This window comes from Rhinatrema bivittatum, chromosome 1, assembly GCF_901001135.1.
Source record: "Rhinatrema bivittatum chromosome 1, aRhiBiv1.1, whole genome shotgun sequence".
NCBI lineage: Eukaryota > Metazoa > Chordata > Amphibia > Gymnophiona > Rhinatrematidae > Rhinatrema > Rhinatrema bivittatum.
Genome location: NC_042615.1, coordinates 42956815 through 42970432, shown reverse-complemented (window position 1 = coordinate 42970432; position 13618 = coordinate 42956815). Strand labels below are relative to the sequence as shown.

Genomic DNA, 13618 nt, shown 5'->3' with positions numbered 1-13618 from the left:
CTCCAGTACTTTGTGATTCCAAAGAGAACAGGGGGACTTCATCCTAGACCCAAGGGCCTTGAAAAGTTTCTCAAAAAAGAAAAGTTCAAGATGGTTTCTGTGGGCACCCTGATTTCCCCTCCTGCAAAAGGACGCATATACTCACATTGAGATCTTCCCAAGTCACAGCAAGTATCTCAGATTTGTGATGAGAAGACAGTAATTCCAGTACAGAGTGTTGCTGTTCGGGGTGGCGTCGGCTCTACGTGTCTTTACTAAATGCTTGGCATTGGTGGGGGCGCAGCTTCGCAGGGAATGCATGTTTTCCCTTACTTGGACGACTGACTGGTTAAGAACACCTCTCGGACAGGTGCAAATTGGTCCATGCACTTGACCATCCGGGTGTTGGAGTCACTAGGGTTTGTCATCAACTATCCAGAGTCCCATCTCAGCCTGTCACCACAATTGGATTTCACAGGAGCCTTGCTAGACACGGCCCAGGCAAAAGCCTTCCTGCTGCAATCCAGGGCAGTAACCTTGGCATACACAGCGGTGGTGATTCAACAGAGCCAGCAGTGTCAGCTCGGCATATGTTGAGGCTGTTTGGGCCACATGGCAGCAACCATCCATGTTACTCCCTTAGCACGCTTACACATGCGCAGAGCCCAATGGACCCTGAAGTCGCAGTAGCACCAGGCCACTCAGAACCTCCAGGCCCGCATCTGAATCTCTCCATCTCTCCGGGACTCTTTATCCTGGTGGCGGGTTCTCTCAAACTTGGAACAGGGAATATCTTTCCACACTCCCAATACACAAATTGTCCTAACCAGGGAGGCGACCACCTTGGGGTGGAGAGTTCATGTAAAAGGGCTCTGTACCCTATAGTCCACCCAAGAAGTACAATGACAAATCAGCTTCCTGGAGCTTCGGGCGATCATGTATGCTCTGGGCTTTCAGAGAATGGCTGTCCAACAAAATTGTCTTGATCCAGATCCAGACAACCAAGTAGCGATGTGGTATGTCAACAAGCAGGGAGGTATAGGATCTGGACCCTGTCTCACAGGATGGGACACAGGACCATGTATATGGCTGGAACAGAGAACGTGAGAACAGACAGAATGAGTCGGGCCTTCAGAGCCCACGAGAAGTTGCTGGACCAGGGGGTGGCAAATCAAATCTTTCGCCTTTGGGGGAACCCGGTCGTGGACCCCCCTGTGACAGTAAGGTGACTCAGTTCTGCTCCCTGTACAGGTCAGATGCCAAGCCAGCCTCGGGTGCCTTTGCTCGCCATTGGGGCAAGGATCTTAATATTCTCAGATTCCTCTGGAGACGAAGACTCTCCTGAAGCTTCAAAAAGGACTGAGGGACTATGATCCTCATAGTCCCTCACTGGCTGAGGCAGATCTGGTTTCCACTCTTTTGGGAGTTCTCCATTCAGAGACCGATCAGTCTAGGGACTTCCCTAGATCTCATTATGCAAGATCAGGGCAGGCTGAGGCATCCCAACCTCCAGGCCCTGTTGCTCAGAGCCTGAATGTTGAGAGGCTAATTCTGCAGCCGCTTGATCTTTCAGAAGATGTGTCGAATCCTAGTGGCTTCTAGAAAGCCTTCCACTAGAAAGTCCTATGGACTGAAATGGAGGAGGTTTTCCGTGTGGTATAAGCAGAAGGCCCTAAATCCATTCTGCCTCACTCAAAAACTGCTTGATTACCTTCTACACCTATCAGAGGCTGGCTTGAAATCCAACTCTGTTAGCGTTCACCTAAGTGAGATTGACGGATACCACCAAGATGTAGACAGTACGTCCATCTCTGTACAGCCCATATTTGTGCACTTTATGCAGGGCCTGCTTCAGCTGAAGCCTTCCCTAAGGCCCCCCACTGTGTCTTGGGACCTCAATGTGGTGCTAGCTCAGCTGATGAAAGTTCCCTTTCAGCCACTGTGCCCCTGTGACCTGAAGTACCTGACGTGGAAGGTGATATTTTTGGTGGTGGTCACATCGGCGCAGAAGATCAGAAAGCTCCAGGTCTTAGTGGTTTATCCACCTTATACCAAGTTTTATCATGACTGGGTAGTCTTGTGTATGCACCCTAAGTTCCTGCCTAAGGTGGTGACAGATTTCCATCTTAACCAGTCAGTCGTCATGCCAACATTCTTTCCCAGGCTTACCGAAACTCAGACTCTCTCAACTTGAAGAGCTTCATTTTGTCGAGTTGAGTGCAATGCCCCTTTGGAGTCATCTGATTGCACAAGCGACATTGGATATCATGTGATGCCCCCAGGCAAAAGATATACATGTTGTGTGGTCCATGATGGACCACTGGGGTATCAATAGAAACCGGATGAGGCCATGCCAATACAAACTCAGAGGGAAAAACGACAGGTGATGATGGCAGGCGACTGATGCCAGCAGGTACAGAGGCACCCGGGGGGGGGGGGGGGGACAGAAGTGAAAATAAACTTACCAAACCGCCGAAAAACACAACAGAGGCTAAAGGAGTCTAAGAATAATGCAACCCCCCCCCCCCCCCAGAAAATTATCAGTAGAAAAGCCACGAGCTCACTTCACTGCGAGGCAACAGCTCTGCGGAAAATAAGAGAGACTGAAGAAGGACCCTGTGTGGACGCATGGTATAGGGCATGCTCAGTGTGCCTAGTCAAAGTTCTAGAAACTGACATAAGTTTTCCATGCTGAGCTCCATCCGATGTCACCCATGTGTGAGGACTACCGTTCCTGCTTGTCCTAGGAGAATTACATGTCCTTTCTTTCTCCTTCTAAACTTGAAGCAATCCCCAGTAGAAAGATGCACGTCCACCATCTGCTAGAGACGGATAATACCGGCAGGCTGTCACTGCAGAAGTATATATACTCTAATGTCAGCTTTGCTCTGACTTCATCTGCTGGTAGAGATGCATAACCCACTGGTTCTGGTTTCATCTGTCTAGATGGTAAGAAAATCAAAATTATTCTGCATTACATATTAGTGTAGGGGTTAGGGGCCACTTAATGGACTCTCTACCTGGGTAACATCAAGCTAGGTTGAGAGAATATTGCACAAATCTCATCTTTGGGTCATCAAATCTTCACAGGAGAGCACTGTTCTGTTCGTATGTCGCACTCTGAATGTCAAAGTGGCCCCTAACCCCTACACTAATACCTAAACCTCACCTCGAGTAACTAGGTGGGCCTCCTATAGAGGTATAAATACCTACACCTAGTATGAGGGCCTTATAGCTAGTCTCTCTCTCCCTCCCATCCCACCCAGTGATGGTAGGCTAGGCTCTGTCTCCCCTAGTAGCTTAAAATACTGAAAACGCTATTTGCGAAAACATTGCAAAGTGCTATAAAGCCATATCACACGGTTTAACGCAAATGAAAAAGGTGTAGTTAAAATCCATGTTAAAACTGTGCGATATGGCTTCGCAAATTATGAAGCCAGCCCACTTGGCCAGAAATCCCGCCCCAAACTCCTCCCCTTTTCCTGATTTGCATCGCACCATGTGTTATGGTGCTTTCGCATGCGTTAAAGGTGCTTTTTGCATGCGAAAACGCCATATAGCACTTTGATAAATGACCCCCTTAGTTTGCATTCAGCACCATTTCCTTATTATGTCTAACCACAAGGTTCTATAATCTAAATAACCACCAATGGTAGTGTATTTGTATTTATTTATTCAACAATTTATATTCCACTTAATTACCAGACATGTAAGTGGATTACAAATAAACTAATAGGCAAGTTTGCTTACCGTAAATGGTGTTTTCCATAGATAGCAGGATGAATTAACCATGCTGTTTGGTGACGTCATTCGATGGTGCTCTTGTGGACCTTCTCTCTCTAAGACAAAGCTTCGATCTGCTGTTACTGTGTTGCTCTTCCCGCGCGTAGTGCAGCATCGGTCTCCTCAGTGACTAACAAAGCTAGACAGCAGCACCGTGACTGGAAAGGATTAGAACAGATATGTCCAGGGTGCAGTGGAGGGGGTGGGGGTATGCATGGCTAATTCATCCTATCTACAGAAAACACCGTTTATGGTAAGCAAACTTGCTTTTTTCAGTCGATAAGCAGGCTGAATTAGCTATGCTGTTTGGGAGTTCCAAGCTTCGGGTACAAAAAGAAAAAACTGAATGGAAGGGTGAAAGGACGAGGGTGGAACAACTCGTGTGACCAAGTCATCATTCCTGTTTTTTCTAGCCCCTTTCAAAGCTCCTTTTTTTAAAAAATTTACACAACTTCCCCAGTGGACATGTCTCTCCGACTAACCACACTTGACAACACTGCATGCCTCAACCCGCCAGTTGGTCTAGGCAGTAGTGAGAGGTCAAGATATGAATAGATGACCATGTAACCACTTTACAGATATCTTCAATTGGTATGTTCCGAAGTTGTGCAATGAAGGAAGCTGTGGCTTGCACTTTATGGATCCCGCCAATGGTATATTTGCATTCAGTTCTGCTTAAGTCTGCAATCTGTGATCCAGTTGGAGATCAATCTCTTGGAGACAGACACACCCAGTGAGCTGGGATTGAACGAGATGAACTGTAATGAGCGCCTTCATTTATAATAAGCTAAAGCTCTTTTACAGTCCAAAGAGTGAAGCAGACTCTCCCACTTGTTATTGTGCGGTTCAGGAAGGAAGATAGGAAAGGATATAGCTTGACTGATATGAAAGGCTGACACCACTTTCAGAAGGAAGTTGGGATATGTCCTGAGTACTACTTTCTCATGATAAAATGGAAAATAGGGCAAGAAATGAACCAAGGCTTGGAGCTCGCTCCCTCATCAAGCAGAGGAGATAGCCACAAGAAAAAAACATTCCAAGTGATGAATTTCAGAGGGACAGATTGCAGAGGCTCGAAGGGATCCTTCATAAGAACAGACAAAACCAAGGCACTAGAGGTTTCCTGATGGAAGGATGAAGGTTAAGAAGACCTCTCATGAAACAAGATACCAAGGGGTGGGAAGCCACTAAGGAATCTGTCCCTCTCATGGTAAGTAGCTATAGTACTTAAATGAACCCTTATTGACGACATGGCAAGACCCGACTCTGAAAGATGGAGTAGGTAATCGAGAAGTTCCCTTGGCAACGAAGAAAAAGGGCTAATCTGATGATCTTGACACCACTGCACATACCTTTTTCACTTGTGGGAATAGTTCTGTCTGGTTGAGGGCTTCCTTGCCGCTATAATAATGCGTTGAATGCTTGGTGAGAGAGCCAACGCTTGCAAGGTACCGTGTTCAACATCCAGGCTGTCAGATGGAGCGAAGTGTGGAAAGGGTGAAGAAGAGGGCCACCTTCTTGAGTTAGGAGATCTGGGTCCTGACCGAGAGAGATCAGGCAATCCTTGGAATGATGCACCAGATATGCAAACCTGGGTTGCCTCAGCCATGCTGGATCTATGAGAATCATTCGAGCCTTGTCCTGGATCATCATTTGAACTGTTCTTGAGATCAGAGGAATTGGGGGGAAAGCGTACAGGAGGCCCGTCGACCAAGACAGGAGAAAGGCATCTTGTGTTTTCTTGAGTTGGCTGGGTCGGATTGCACAGAACTGTACCACTTTCTGATTTTGTTCAGTAGTGAAGAGATCCAACCAAGGCTGACCCCATTGCAGGAAGATCCTGTCGTCCACTGACTGGATGAGGGACCATTCGTGGGGGTGAAACACTCTGCTGAGGTGATCTGCCAATGTGTTTGCTATTCCTGGTAAATATGTCACACGAAGACTTACTGAGTTATCGATAGCCCGCTCCCAGATCCACACTGTCTCTCGGTAAAGGAGCCAGGAGCGTGAACCTCCCTGTTTGTTCACATATAACATGGCCACCTGATTGTCCATGTGAATCATAAAGGTACTGCCTTGTAGTAGATGAGCAAAGGCTCTTAAAGCGTATCTCATGGCTCTGAGTTCTAGAAAGTTGATCTGTTGGAACTGTTCATCTAACGACCATAGGCCCTGCATCCTGTGGTGCAAAAGATGACACCCTAACCCTGAGTGGATGTGTCTAAGGTGAGGACAAGAGTGTGAGTTGGTTCTCGGAAAGGGCACCCCATCGTTAGAACTCCCTACTCCAGCCACCAATGAATGTCTTTGTGCATGGAGTCTGACAATGTTATCTTCTTTGTCATTGGTTGGCAGTTATGGGTCTATTAAGACTAAACCCCACTGGAGGCGTCCGATGTGAAGGCGGGTGAGAGAGACTACATGAATGGCTGAAGCCATGTGTCCCAGTAGCACAAGCAACTGACGCACCGTGATCACCAATCTGTGAAGTAATTTTGTACAGAGATGCAGAGGGGCACCAGTGGAGTACTAGCACTGGTTCTTAAAAATCTTTATCGATGACTTTGTTGAAAAACCTGAGAGAAAAATGTTATGGTCTGCAGATCCTACAAACATCTGCAACAGGTAGACATGCCAGAAAGGGTGAAAAAATAAAATGGAAAAGTGAAAAATCATGCCCTGGGATGCACAAATCCACTAGCCACATATCAATAAGAGGGACAAGAAATAGAAACTGTTAAACAAGAAGATCTAGGACTAATCTCAGAGGACTTATGATAGCTAGTCATTGTAATAAAGCAACTGGGAAAGCTAACAATACTCAATTGCATAAAGTATCATCAGCAGGAAAAATGAGATAATATTGCCCTTGTTATAGGTCACTAGTGAAACCTCAACTTGAATGTTGTGTTCAAATATAGTAACATAGAATATAACAGCAGATAAAGACTATAAGGTCATCTAAGTCCAGGGGAGGCTCAAGGCCAACTACTGCCTGAGGTGAGGGAGAAGATGGTGTTCGCACGCCCCCCCAATTATCAAGACGGCAAGGTGGTGGTGTCCCCTTTGGAATCTGGTCCTTTCAATGATTTGAAATGCTGGGAGAATGGGAAGGCAGGAGTCAGCATTCCCAGAGGTGTGGCAGATAAGAGTATTGGTGATATTTCTAGGAAGCTGGCAATCCTGCCACAGTCCTCGGAACTCTACTATCTACTTTCCACCCTTCCTCAGCATTTGCACCCTGGGGAAGTGGGCGAAAGTGAATGGTGAGGGTCTGTGTGTGGCATACTTTCTCAGGACCAGTGCAAGGATATAGAGCACTCTGTGAACCTTACAGCCTTGCACCCCCATATTCAAATAAAAAATATGCATTAACAATAGATTTTATATGAAAAACATTCAAAGTACAGTCTTCTAATGTAAAAATATCACTTATAACATGTATATTTTATGTACATGCACTGTTGTGATGCCAATAAAGAAATCTCTCCCCCCCAATAAATCGGGAATTTCAGAACACATCACTTGGTTCCGGCAGGAGTTTGTCACTGCAATGCTACTACCAAAGAGCAGAGCCTAGAGCAGCGGTTCTCAACCTGGGGGTCGCGACCCCGGCGGGGGTCGAACGACCACAACACAGGGGTCGCCTAAAGCAGGGTCCCCAACCACCGGTACCGGGCCGTTGGGGTTTTTTGCCGGTCCGCGGCTATTTTTTCTGCCAGTCGCGTTTTTTTGGGCTTGTTGGGCGGGACTTGTGCTCTGAATCAGGGCGGACTGTAACAGAGCACAAGTTGGGCGGGACTTGTGCTCTGTTACAGTGATTGGCTGCTGCTGCGATGAAGCCTGTCCATAGCAGGCGCACCCTATCCCTATATTGCAGCAGTAAGCCAATCAGAGCAGGAGCTGCAAGCCTTGTTGATGCATACCTCAGGAGCAGGAGCACATTTTGTGGGCAGACCCAGCCAGCACAGCATCGCACGTGGGCGGAACGGGAAGACCAGCAGCACAGCGTTGGAGAAAAACAGCAAAGGAATCCAGAGTGTGCAGCTACAGCCAGGTATCAGGAGGGAAGGAGTTAGTATGTTGGGAGAGGGTAATGAGTGTGTGGGGGCCGGGGATGTACTGGGGGGAATGAGTGTGTGGGGGCTGGGGATGTACTGGGGGGAATGAGTGTGTGGGGGGGCCAGAAATGTGCTCGGAGAGGGTTAGGGAGGTGGGAATGAGTGTGTGGGGCCAGAGATGTGCTGGGAGGGGGGGGGGGGAATGAGAGTGTGTGGGGCCAGAGATGTGCTGGGAGGGGGGGGGAATGAGAGTGTGTGGGGCCAGAGATGTGCGGGGGGGGGGGGGGGGAATGAGAGTGTGGGGGCCAGAGATGTACTGGGAGGGGGGGGGGGATGAGAGTGTGGGGGGCCAGAGATGTGCTGGGAGGGGGGGGGGGAATGAGAGTGTGGGGGGCCAGAGATGTGCTGGGAGGGGGGGGGGGAATGAGAGTGTGGGGGGCCAGAGATGTGCTGGGAGGGGGGGAATGAGAGTGTGGGGGGCCAGAGATTTGCTTGGAGGGGGCTGGGGAGAGGGGTATGAGTATGTGAGGGCATTAACTGCTATAAAAAAATAAAATGTTTCAATCTCATGTGTTTTGGGCTTGTTTTTTTGGAAAAAAGTGCTTGTTCGTTCATGAAAACCTGGCAACACTGCCGGAGCAGCACGGGCAGGAAGGAGGAGGCGCTTCAGCTGCGTGCAGAAGAGGAGCAGCGGGCCGGGAAGACTAGGGCCGCTGCAGAGCCCATCCTGTGGCAACCCGTAAAGAAGAGGCCCAGAGGTAAGAGAGAGGTGTGTGCGAGTATGAGATGAGTTGAGAGACTGTGTGTGTTTGCAGAGACAGCATGTGAGAGCCTCTGTGTGTGTGAAAGAGACAGCATGTAAGAGTGAGAGCCTGTGCTTGAGCAAGGCAGCATGTGGGGGTGTGAGAGAGCCCTGTGTGTGAGACTCAGACAGCCTGTGCCAGTGAGAGCCTGTGTATGTGTGTGTGAGAGAGAAATGCATGTGAGAATGAGAACCTGACTGTGTGTTTGAGGGAAGAAGACAGGTGGAGAGAAAAGAAATAGAAAAAAAGGCAATATTAAAGGAAATGGCAAAAAATTAGAAAGGGAAGCAGATGTAAAAAAAAAAATATTTTATTTTTTTATAGCAGTTAATGCCCTCACATACTCATACCCCCCTCCCCACCCCCCTACAAGCAAATCTCTGGCCCCCACACTCTTTCCCCCCTCCCTAACCCCTCCTAGCACATCTCTGGTCCCCACACTCTCATTCCCCCCCCTCTGTAACCCCTCCGAGCACATCTATGGCTCCATACACACTGATTCCCCCCTCCCTAACCCCTCCTAGCACATCTCTGGCCCCCACATACTCATTCCTCTCTCCTCAGCCCCCTCCAAGCACATCTCTGGCCCCTCACACACATTCCCACCTCTCTAACCCCTCCGAGCACATCTCTGGCCCCCCACATGCTGATTCCCTCCTCCCAGCACATCTCTGGTCACCACACACTCATTCCCCCTCCCTACATCCTAATTCCTCCCCTCCTGCTACCTGGCTGTAGCTGCACACTCTGGATTCCTTTGCTGTTGCGCTCCAATGCCGTGCTGCTCTTCCCGTTCCGCCCACGTGAGATGCTGTGCAGTGCTGGCTAGGTCTGCCCACAAAATGTGCTCCTGACGTGTGCATCAACAAGGCTTGCAGCTCCTGCTCTGATTGGCTTACTGCTGCAATATAGGGATAGGGTGCGCCTGCTATGGACAGGCTTCATCGCAGCAGCCAATCACTGTAACATGATTCAGAGCACAAGTCCCGCCCAACAAGCCCAAAAAAACACGACTGGCAGAAAAAATAGCCCAATTAAAAGCAACCCGCGAATCGGAAAAAAAAACCGCGAATGACTACAAAAAGAAGCCCAATCTCGCGGTAAATAAGCGAGGTTGGCAACACTGGTGCCAATAGCAGCAATCAGCGCCTCCCCAATAGCCACGTGGCAGCAGTGGCAGTAATTAGATTAATTGTTTGACTCAGCTGGAGGTGACAAAGTATGAAGTGGGATGTGAAATCAGCTTGATCTGGTGGAGAATTAGGATTGCTGTTACACATGAACTGTATTTGGCAAACATTATTAAAGGGAGCCAGGATAATCAATTGAAGGCTGCAGCTGAGGACTGATTCATTATGACTCATGTAGAAATTAGTGCATTTTCCAGATTAGTCTGCATAACACAATTCTCAACATTCAGCATTATTTCTGCTGCATAGACTTTTATCTGAGAGGCTCTGAGGTTGTGAGGGAGCCAGTAAGAGTGAGAGCATGAGTGTGTATGAGAAAATCCAGGGGAGTAAGAGTGTGTGTGAGTGGGGGGTGGGGGGGGGGGGGGGGAGAGTGTCTTACACCCTGAGAGTGTATCAGTGTCTGTGAGAGCGAGAGGTTATGGTGGGTATAAGAGCATGAATGTGTATGTATGTGACAGTGTATGTGTGAGAGAGAATGGACATGTGAGAGTATGTGTGAGAGAGAGAGGATAACCTCCTAATCCTCGACAATATCAGGGTGACTGGAAATCAAGAGCTCCCATGTATGGACAGCAGGGGCTTTTTAAAATCCTTATTAGTTTTAATTATTGTGTGTTATTTGATATATGTGCTGTTTTGAAATATTATTGGTGTGTGGGAAATTATAAAAATGTATATGATTTTAATTAATAGAAATTCTATTTATCAGTAATTTTAAAATATTCTTTTATTAGTATGGTTTTACTATTATAACTGATGCTTTATGTTTCTTAATTTTATTGTTTTATGAGGAATGGTGGTTCTGTTTATAAATGTCATAATAAATAAGTATGCACTAAAATCCAACCCCATCCATAACCCCGCCCCCATATGACCAAAGCCCTACCCTCACCCCGCCCTCGCCCTGCGAGGGCGGGGCAAGGCAAGGGGTCACCGCAACATGAGGAACTGTATTTCGGGGTCACGGCATTAGAAAGGTTGAGAACCACTGGCCTAGAGCCTGCTTACTTATGCCTTCCACTGCCCTGCCCTGCTCAAAGCGTAAGTGTAAGTGTGTGTGTGTTGCCGGCCGCTGCCTCAAAATCAGATCTGCAAGTTGAGACTGCTGTCCAGTTCCACTCCTTAGCCCCCACCTGAGACTCACTAAATGGAACTCAGCAGTCAACTTTTTTCCTCCACGCCCCCTCCCCTCCTGTGGGCCTTCAAGCAACAGCAGAGGGGACATGGGAACAGAGGCTTGGGCTTGCAGCTTTACCTATTTCTTTGATCTGTGGAGGCAGGCAACACGCGGGAACCGCTAAAGTTAAGCATAGAACAGAAGGCAGCCCTGCAGGTTGCACAGCACAGGCCACAAGCGCTGCTGAAGAGGGGAACCAGCAAAGGGAACCACCTTATTTAACCAGGTTCTAAGGCACAAGGCAGCAGCAGAAAATGGTTGGTGCACTGGCGCCGCAGTGACATAGGAAGTTGCACATTTTCAAATGTGTGCAAACACCAGAGGGCAGTGTGTGAGGCAGACACTCGAGGGCGGGGGGGGGGGGGGGTATTTATTGCTGCCTCATGCCACCACCTCACCCTGCCTCATTATAGAACCACCCCTGTCTAAGTCTATCCAATTTATTTCCTGGTCTATGCCATCGCACCAGTTGATTTCTAGCTTTCTTTTCTCTTTGCCAGTAATGATCCTCTATACTTATTCCTTGCTTTCTTAAATTCTGTTACTATTTGTGTCTTCACCACCTCCTCAAAGGCATATACCAGCATTTCCATGAAGAAATGTTTTCTGATGCTGAATCTACCATGGAGCCTCATATTATGCAATAGAAATTCCTTTCTACTTAAGTTTTGCCTCTTGTGCCTTATTTATATCTTTGAAGTATCTGAACGTCTCTCACTTGGACCTATATATTTAGGGCCGGGTTTTAAAGGATTTACACGTGATGGGGAGGTTGCGCGCTGGGCCTATTTTATAAAGGCCCGGCGACGCGCGTAAAGCCCCGGGACGCATCTAAGTCCCGGGGCTTCGAAAAAGGGGGTGGGGTGGGGTGGGGTTAGAGACTCCCGGCACAGTGTGCCGGCAGGCGCAGAAGGTAAAAGTCGGGGGGGTTTACGATAGGGCTGGGGGGGGATAGGTTGGGGGAAGGGGTGGGAAGGTCAGATTAGGGTGAAGGGAATGGGTGAATGCTGTGGGCTTCGGCGTATGCAGGGTGCACAATTGTGCACCCCCTTGCGCATGCCGACCCCCGGTTTTATAACATTTGCGCACCTGCGCGCGCATGTTATAAAATCGGGCATCCATGTGTGCGCGCCGGGTAGCGCGCGCACATGTATGCCCACGCGCTTCTTTGAAAATCTAACCCCTTAGTTCTTTAAGCTTCATCTCATAAGGCTTTTAATGCAGGTCCTTCAGTATTTTGGTAGCCTTTTTCTGGAATACCTCTACTCTGTCTATATCTTTTCAGAGGCATGGCCTTTGGAACTGGGAACAATACTCCAACTTAGGCCTTACCAATAATGTGTAGAGCGGCACTCTCACCTCTTTTTCTATTAGCTATTCCTCTTCCCTTGTATCCTAGCATTCCTCTGGTTCTGATCACAGTGCTGTCACATTTTTACTAGCATGTGGATGATCAGATATAAATCACTCCAACATCCCTCTTCTTGGATTTCTGCATCCCACTCTCTTTTCCATTGAAACTTAGCTGCCAAGCCCTCAACTACTCCTCTCAAGGTCTACCCCTATTGAGAAGATTTTTGCTAGGCTGCAAAGTCAACTTCAGCCCCACTCTCAAATCCTATTGCAATCTGCTTCCTGGCAGAACAGTAGATTTGGATTGTCTTTTCTTCACATCTTTTTGAGGGTTAGAGCCTAAGTCTGTCCTCCATGGGGACCCCTTACATTATTTCAGGTTGCCTTCCATGTTATAAAATGCAGAAAAAAAAAAAACCCCACAGAAAAGGTTTCCCAACAAAAACATATTTCTTGCCTATTTATGGTGGTTTTTGGTTTCCCCTACTTATCTTCAGAGAAAATGCTGCTTCTTTGTAAACAAGTATACTGTAAAGATAGCAGTTCACCAATCAACCAGTCCCTCCTACATCCTGTTTAGAGTTGTTCTTCCCTTGTCAAATTGTTTCATACAACTATAGGAAGCTACAGAGGCTATGGAGGCACAGGAACTATGTCTAACCAGTAAAGGTCTTTAGACCGTCCCAGAAAACTCCAGAAGGATCCAACCATTCAGCTCAATTTGCAGTCACATAACATTTGTGTGACTGATGAAATGCTGTTTTACAGGTAAGCAATTTCATTTCATAGCTGGTATGCACAATGATGAAGCAGCAGCTACTTTACTGGCCTTATGCTTAAGTGAACATAATGTATGCCATTAATATTACTGGACTACATATTTCTGTATTACACAAAATACTGAAATGGAAACTATTTTTTATTCAATTACATAATTTGACAACTTCTACATCACATGAGACTGCAGTCCTCTAACAAATTCAACTTCAGTAATAGGGATCAACAAAATTTAGATTTCCTGATTTTTACTCAAACTCCCAATAATGTAATGCATTAAGAGACTAAATTATTTTCCTCCCAATTGTGTCTAAGCCTAAAATGAAAAGGAATCTGAGAAAGGTGTTTCTAATGGAATGGACTATATAGGAAGATGATTACCCTTTTTCAGAATGAAGTATCTAGGTAATTTAATCAGAATATCACTGCAGGTTACAAATCTGTTATCCCTTATTTCAGAGATTTTCATCTAAATCTTTAGGCAACTTC

At 47.2% G+C, this 13618-nt stretch overlaps 1 protein-coding gene across 4 annotated transcripts in view; it reads right to left on the bottom strand.

The window, feature by feature from the left end:
- GAB1 (GRB2 associated binding protein 1) overlaps positions 1–13618 on the bottom strand; it is a 273713-nt gene that overhangs the window by 55899 nt on the left and 204196 nt on the right. The gene's annotated exons all lie outside the window — the stretch shown is intronic.